Genomic DNA, 8,966 nt, shown 5'->3' on the forward strand with positions numbered 1-8,966 from the left:
AAAATCATCTAGGGTCCTGACATCCCTTGAAGCCCATGGTGTGCATTTTAGAATGTGACGCATAGGAATGTCACCTCTACCCTGAATTTGGGACCCTGGGACAAGAAAACTATCTGTTCATGATTTATACTTTAGATTGCCGAATTTTTAAGGCACATAGTTGTCTGTGGCCTTAACCAAGTGGTGTGTAGTAGTGTCTTAGGCCAGGTTCACATATTGTATCAACAGTGTATTATAGCCTATAATGCACATCCTGGGACCATATTCCACCAATTAACGATGACAAATACTCCCCAGTTGAATCAACAATACTCAACAAGCATTTATTGAGCACTTATTTTGTGCCGAGCACTGTGTTAGGTTCTAGGGCTACAAAGGTTAGGCAGACACAGTTCCTGGCCTGAAATACCTTGCAGCAAAACAGGAGAGACAGACGTAAACAATATCGTTTTTTCTACTCTGGACTTTTCCATGGTTTGTACTTATCTCATGGATGAAAAAAGGAAGAGGCAATAGTTACAAATCATATCTAAGTAATAATCTATTTTTCCTTAATATTTTAAGAAATAAATGAGTAAATGGGACCTAATTAAACTTAAAATTAAATGTTAACTTAATTAAAATTGAACAAATTGAACAGCAAAGGAAACCATTAACAAAACGAAAAGACAGGGCTTCCCTGGTGGTGCACTGGTTGAAAGTCCGCCTTCTGATGCAGGGAACACGGGTTCGTGCCTTGCTCCGGGAAGATCCCATATGCCGCGGAGCGGCTGAACCCGTGAGTCATGGCCGCTGAGCCTGCGCGTCTGGAGCCTGTGCTCTGCAATGGGAGAGGCCACAGCAGTGAAAGGCCCACGTACAGCAAAAAAAAAAACCGAAAAGGCAACCTACTGAATGGGAGAAAATATTTGCAAGTGATATGATTGATAAGGGGTTCATAACCAACATATATAAACAGCTCATACAACTCAACATCAAAAAAAGAAACAACCCGATTAAAACATGGGCAGAAGAACTGAATAGACATTTTTCCAAAGAGGATATGCAGATGGCCAACAGGCACGTGAAAAGATGTTCAACTTTGCTAATCATCAGGGAAATGCAAATCAAAATCACAATGATATATCATCTCACACCTGTCAGAATTGCTGTCATCAAAAAAAACACAAGTAACAAATGTTGAGATGTGGATGTGGAGAAAAGAGAACCCTTGTTCACTGTTGGTGGGTATGTAAATTGGTACAGCCACTATGGAGAACAGTGTGGAGGCTTCTCAAAAAACTAAAAATAGAATTACCATATGATCCAGCAGTTCCACTCCTGGGTATATATCCAAAAAATCCAAAAACACTAATTCCTACAGATACATGCACCCCAATGTTCATACCTGCATTATTTACAATTGCCAAGATATGAAAGCAATCTAAATGTCCATCAACAGATGAATGGATAAAGAAGATGTGGCATATATACAGAATGGAATACTACTCAGCCATAAAAAAGAATAAAAATTTTCCTATTTGCAGCAACATGGATGGACTTGGAGGGCATTATGCTAAGTGAAATGTCAGACAGAGAAAGGTAAATACTGTATGAAATCACTTATATGTGGAATCTAAAAAATACAACAAACTAATGACTATAACAAAAAAGAAGCAGACTCACAGATATAAAGAACAAACTAGTAGTTACCAGTGGGGAGAGAGAAGGGGGGAGGGCAACATAGGTGTAGGGGATTAAGAGGTACAAACTCTTAGGTATAAAATAAACTACAAGGATATATTGCACAACACGTGCAATATAAACTTTAAAAATTATGAATCACTATATTGTACCCCTGTAACTTATATAATATTGTACAGCAACTATACTTCAATAAGAAAACATAAATAAAAGCTCCTGTTAAAGTAAGAAAAAAAATTATGAAACACCAAGTTGTAGAATAATGTCTTTTTGTTTATTTTATATTCATAGCATATATAATTTTATTTATTATGTTGTTAATTTATTTCATGTATATGTATTAGATATACCTGTAACACTGGTTATATCAGAGGAGACGTATTGTCCGCAATGGGGCAGAGTGGGAAACTTTCCTATTTGTTTTCCATTTGCTTTTCTTGTTGGATTTTTATATGAAAATATATTATTTTATACTTTTAAATAATAAAAGATACCTGTAAATAATTTCCATTATTTCAGGAATAGTGGTATATTTTCTTATGATCCTTTTAAATCATAAAAGTAAGTTCTTTAAGAGATTTAAGTAATTTTGAAATTCATGAAATCAATAAATCAAAACAGGTCTGCCCTGTTCCCAATGGGTAGCATAGTAAGCATGTTTTATGGTGATTAAAATATTTCTACAAGACCAAATAGGTGTTAGAAGAAGAAAAAGCCTTGGCATATGTTCCCAATAATTTTGTAAAAAGTGTTTTCTCGAACTGAAAGGACCATCTTCAGTCCTGCAGTTTCTTTGTGGACTTTATCCTATTCCAGGCTTTCTCTTGAGGTCAACCAGAGCCCATGTCCTTTCTAAGGAGCACAAACTAGATGCAAAGCTGCAATTTTGGGCTTCCCTGGTGGCGCAGTGGTTGAGAGTCCGCCTGCCGATGCATGGGACACGGGTTCGTGCCCCGGTCCGGGAAGATCCCACATGCCGCGGAGCGGTTGGGCCCGTGAGCCATGGCCGCTGAGCCTGCGCGTCCGGAGCCTGTGTTCCGCAACGGGAGAGGCCACAACAGTGAGAGGCCCGCGTACCCCAAAAAAAAAAAAAAAAAAAAAGCTGCAATTCTATCTGATAGTGTTGACATACTAAGAAAGAAGGCTCAATAGAATCACACAAAATTACTATACTGTCATCAGCACTATCCTATCATACTCTCCTTGTAATCCATGTTTTTATGGGTTAATGGTGAGTACATCAAGCCCTCAATATAAATGGGACACCAGAACAATGAATGCAATCCAAGAATTAATAATAATGATGATAATGATAACAACAGTATTGCTTACATGCAGAAAATACTGTGAGTGACAGAATAAAACAACTATAAGGTAGCTAATAGGGGTGAGAAGATTGAGTGCTGAAAGAGAAAATTAAGGATTTTAAAAAATGGTTTAGCATTATAACAGAAACAGTACTGATATACAAGACATTAGGCATCCCATGGTGACAGCATCTGGACAGGTGACTATATTTTCCTTCCACCTTTCACAGTCTCTGGTTTTGCTTTTTGTTTTTGTATTTTTTTCTATTATGGTAAGATACACATTACATAAAATTTACCATTAAGTGTACAAGTGGCATTAACTACATTCACAATGTTATGCAATTATCAACTTTACCCATTTCCAGAACTTGTTCATCATCCCAAACAGAAACTCTGTACTCATTAAACACTATCCATTCTCCTCTCCCCTCAGCACCTGGTAACCTCTAGTCTACTTTCTCTCTCTATGAATTTGGCTATTCTAGGTACCTCATATGATTAGAATTATACAATATTTATCCTTTTGTGTCTGGCTTATTTCACTTAGCATAATGTCTTTGAGATTCATTCATGTTGTACCATGTGTCAGAACTTTTTTCCTTTTCGAGACTGAATAATATTTCTTTGTATGTATATATACCATACTTTGTTTATCCATTCATCTGTTGATAGACATTTGGGTTGTTCCTACCTTGTGGCTTTTGTGAATTCTGCTGCTATGAATTTTTATACCACAGCTGGGTGGCTATTTCCTGCTACTTCAAAGGCACAGGATTTTGATAAGAGCATATATTAACTTTGGAATGGTTTATTTTGTTTTTGCCTTGAATGTTTGTACTGTGGCACTAAGGAAGCCACAAATTCAGAGACTCGGACCAATAACATTAGTACAGAGTGAAAGATAAGCCTCTGAGCCCGAAAGAACTCCTTACTTTTATCTAACTTGATCTGTGGTATTGCCATATTTAAAGAATGTGTCAACAATTGGAAATGGCTTGTATGAAAGTATAGAAAAAGCAGAAGCTGAAGATGCAATTTGAAGTTGGAGAACCTTGATAAGCAAACTGTAAATTACAAGTCTATGGAACAGATACATCCATTGTGGAGACAGACACAGCAAATTATTACAGTATGATAACACATATTTAACTAAATAAACAAACGGCCAAATTGTAAACCTTAAAGTAAAAGGTCTTTCTTCATGAGCTGCTTGATGAGCATGCTCCGTCACGTGCTTTATAACTCTGAGGACTTGTTTACTCTGAGTTTTAAATTTAATAATTAGTTGTATGTCTATTTGTTTACTCTTTCTCTCCCTTAAGTTCAGTGAGGATGGGGATTGTGTTTATCTTTTGCACAGTGCTTGCTACATTTATACATCAGTCTCTTATAAATTTGGTTGGTCTGATCCACTCAGACCAGAACCTAGAAATTAAATGCTAGAACTTGGAAAGTTAAAGCTGTAGATTTTAGGCAATTCACCAATTTACCTTATAATAAAGTCAATCAGGCAGCCTTCCCTGCAAAATCTTTCCAGCACACCGGGAGCCTCTCAGAAGTACTCAGAATTGAGTACTTCTTTCCAGCACACCGGGAGTACTCAGAATTGTTCAAGCACCACAAAGATATGATAGAAATTTTCATTGATATTCCAAAATGATCTCTGTAGAAATGTGCACAAGCTCTTAAATTACTGTAATTATTTCTTCCTACCAATATATGGTAAGATTTTAACCACTCTATCTAAAGTGGAAACTAAAATATAGATGGAATAATGCAAAGCACAAGTATAATATTGTTAATAATTTTCTTAATGACTCATTTACCTTTCTACTCAGATTTTTCAAACAATTTAGAAACCATGATAATGGGGATGAGAAATTCACCCAAAGAACAAACAGAATCATGGAGAATCCCTTGCCTGTTCTCAGAATGGAGCAATGGCAGTGGTAGGAATAGAACTGGCATGTCTTGGGTTTCCAGTTTCAGGGTTTTTCTTTTTTTTTTTTCCCCCAAAGAAAGACTATTTTCTGAATATGAAAGTGACCTGAGTGAACTATCTTCCACTGCAAGTCATGTTGCATATGGCAGAAATAAGCTTTGTTAAAGCAACTCCTATAAGCTGCTGTGTATCTCATTTGCCCTCTTGGAAAACCCATATCCTAACTCTATCGTTCAAATAATACTCATCAGTTCAGATCCTAACAATAACAGTACTAGACCCTGAGGACTCTTTAATAGAGAGGTTTATGAACATTAAAGAAAAGTACTTTAGAATGACTCACCATTCCTCATAGTGGGAGAAGAAGCAGCTATGGTTTTCTACATGGTTAACGTGAGCAAAACTCTTGTACCATTCCGTAGGTTGCTGCTGCTAATTTTGGATTCCTTCTCCCTAGGAACTGTAGAAAACCCTTAGCCAGGGGTAGCTTGAGAAATGGTTATAATATGAATTTTTCTTCTTATTGGTCTTGAGGACCCTCTTTTGTATGTCCAACTGGGTTACTGCCTACATTTCATATTCTAATATCTGGGTTCTTACTTCCATTAGAGATTTTCCTAGGCTCCCTTGCATAACAGCAAATACTTATATAAAGTTTACTTTGTACCAGATACTGCTCTAAATATTTACATATTAAGTCTCACAACAAACCTCATGAGATGTGTACCATTATAACTGCATTATACAGATGGGGAAAATAAGGCACAGAGAGGTTAAGAACTTGTCCAAAGTCACACAGCTAATATGTGGCAGAAACTGAGGATTCAAATTCCATGTGATTAACTATTGTTATATTGCTTTTCTAAGTACCAGGTACTTGATCACAGAATTTTTAAGGCTTGCTCCCACCAGCATGCTCAGAAAAATACCTATTTCTATTCCTTTTTTATCCAGTTTGGCATTCTAAACTCCAAATTAGTTTGAGTGGAGAAGGACCACAGGGGTATGGGAAGTAAGACCACACAGATACCATCTGTGTTTCCTTCGTAGATGAAATTAAGATCTTTCGGAATTTGCACTTGCAAAAGTACATGCAATTGCCTTAAACCTCTCATTTTCTCATGCCCTTAATTTTTAGGGCCTAGTGAGTTAACCGAAATTACAGTCCTATTTAAGTGTCAGAAAATTAAAGTACGTAAAAGATCATACGTGAATTTTGGGATCTAATCATTAGACCAGGCCCTGCCTTTAGCAATTCATTAATTTTTATTTTTAAAAAAATAGCCTTTTTTTGGAGATTTAATGGATCACATATTCCTAATCAGAAAAAATAAAACAATTTCCATTTTGAGATATATATCTATGGTGAATCCAGGAGAAAAAAAAATATTTTTGGTGTCTCTTCTACAGATCTACTTCCTTGCTTTCTTATCAACTGAAACCAGGCCATATGGTTCCAATAATGGAAAATAGATTCACTTCTTTCCAGGATTAAAAAATATAATTGAAATACATGCAAAATTTATTATATGTTTGTTGACACTAAATTTCTTTGCAAAGCCACACTTCTATTACTTAATAAAAAGATAATACATACTGATAAGACTTTAAATGTCTATTGAAAAAAAATCACAGTTGATTAAAAATGTTGAATTATTTTTTACCTTATGCAAAGATATTTTATTGTTGTGCAAGATTGCCCTCTTGTGTTTTCTCTAGCTAAATCATTATTATTTTTATCAATTTAATATTCAGCTTGTAACTTTTCAATCTAAAATTAACTCAGTACTAAATGAACTTCAAAGCCTTATATTCAAAACCATATAAATCAGAAACTAATGTTAGTGCTATGGCTTGTGATACATTCTACTCCTTTAAATCTCTGAATTAATCTATAAAATACTATGAGCTAAAGTTAACAAAAAGCAGAGTTAAGCAGAAGTAATTACATAAAGAAAAATTTAGAATTATGTCAAGGAATACTAAAACCCTGATATTAACTACCCACTTTACCAAGTTATGGAAAATGCAGCCAATTAGCCTATTAATATAGGTCCGGCTTAATACCCTTGCAGTCAGTTTCTCCCTTTAGCTCACTTAGTTATTATGGGTACATAAAAGCACTGTTAACATTTTTAATTATTTTCTACGATTTTTTCCTTGTGTATTAAATTAGCAGTTTTCTTTTAAAAGTTGCCTAATTAAAACAGGTACTCTCATATATTGAAATGTAAATTTGGTACACTCCTTGTTTGGTAAGTCAAATTGACAGTATATGTTAAAAGCCTTAAGAAAGGATTATCAGGTTTGCTTCTAGGAATTTATCTCAAAAGCACAAACTTAAGTACCCCCAAAACTTAATGCTCATACTACTAATCATAGTATTATTTGAAGTGCAAACATTCGTAACAACCTAAATATGACTGTGTGTTGAATTAGATTGGAATAGAATGATACAATGGAATTTTTTGCAACAATTAAAATTTTAATTTAATATTTAAAATAATACAATTTTTGTTATGATGTTAAGTTTAAAAAATTCAGGATATAAACGCGTGTGTGTGTGTATCACAATGATTTTCTAAAAGCAGTTCTCCCAAGACTAAAGAAAGTCTAAAAAAAAATGCCTTAAAATATTAATAGTGGTTGTCATTTGGGGGTTGCACTATGGTAGCTTTTTCTGTATTTCACTTGTTGGTACTTTACCATGTTTTATTGTTGAATAATGTATTATTGTTATAATGGGGGAAATCCCCATGTTCCTAATATCAGCAGAATTGAGGTACTGCCTTCAGATCAGGAATTTTTCGGGCTTTCTCTACAAGCTCAGAAAGCTTTTGTAAAGGAAACTAAGACCTCAGAAACTAGCTTAGATGTAGCCAGTTGAGCCACTGAAGAAAAGTAGAGGAGTCCCTAGATCAGTGAAAAAGTGGGGAAAGTTCTTAGGATGGATACTTTCTCTCCTAACACTTCATCCTTTAGAAGAGAAAAAGAGTCAGGTGATGGATGATTCCTTCTCTAAACACATAAAAGAGCAAACAAAGCAACAACCATTTATTAAATGCTAAATATGTGCTAGGTTGGTTGAAAAGGGTCAGAAGCTAAATGTGATGAATGGCTGAGAGAAATGAAGGATGGCTATAGCATTTCACCTCCAGCCCTCATGTAGGAACTTATCAGCTAGATTGGAGTTAAAGAGCTGGTCTTTCTACATGCAGTCCTGCAACAATTTTCCAGACTGCAGCAAGAGTGATCTTTTCAAAGAGCAAACCTTCAACAGATTCCCAGTGCCCCTGGGGATAAACTCCAAACTCCTTATGGTGGCTGACAAGGCCCTTTATCATCTGGCTTCGGCTTACATCTCTAGCCTCCTCTTCAGCTTCCACTGCACATTCCAGGCATTCTGACATTCACCAAGCTTTTCCTCAGGTGTTCTCTCAGGTTGGACTCATCTTGTCTCCTTTATCTAGCTAACTCCTGCTTACTTTTCAAGTCTCTGGTTAAATGTCACCTTCATCGGGAAAACTTAGCTGTACCCGCTGTGTGCTCCTATTATAATCACTGCTTCCCTTGTCAAAGCCCTTTCTGTATATAATTAAATTCTCTGGTTTAATTGTCCTTCTCATCTGGACTGCAGGCTCAGTGAGGGCCAGGGCTGAGTCTCCCCTGTTCACCTTGATACTACAATGCATGACCAGGGAGCAATAAATATTTACTGAATGAATGAATAAGTGCCTGAATAAGAGAAATAGCCTAATTATATTCAACTTCTCCAAACTTTCTTTAAAGAGGTACTCTAATTGATGCAAGTGCATATCAAAATAAAGAGGACACATGTTGTGATGGTGGTGGTCCTGGGGATGCTGGGAGTTCTTCACTCAGCACTTTAGTCCTGCATCTTGTACTCACTTAACAGATATATGTGTACATGCACAAATGCTTCAAGAAATTTTTCAAATTAATTTTTCAAGCCTCTAGTGGAAAAAAAAAAACACTCTGATACACTGGCCAGTTTTTTTTTTTTTTTTTTT

The sequence above is a fragment of the Lipotes vexillifer genome, unplaced genomic scaffold (genome assembly GCF_000442215.2).
Source record: "Lipotes vexillifer unplaced genomic scaffold, Lipotes_vexillifer_v1.1 scaffold221, whole genome shotgun sequence".
NCBI lineage: Eukaryota > Metazoa > Chordata > Mammalia > Artiodactyla > Lipotidae > Lipotes > Lipotes vexillifer.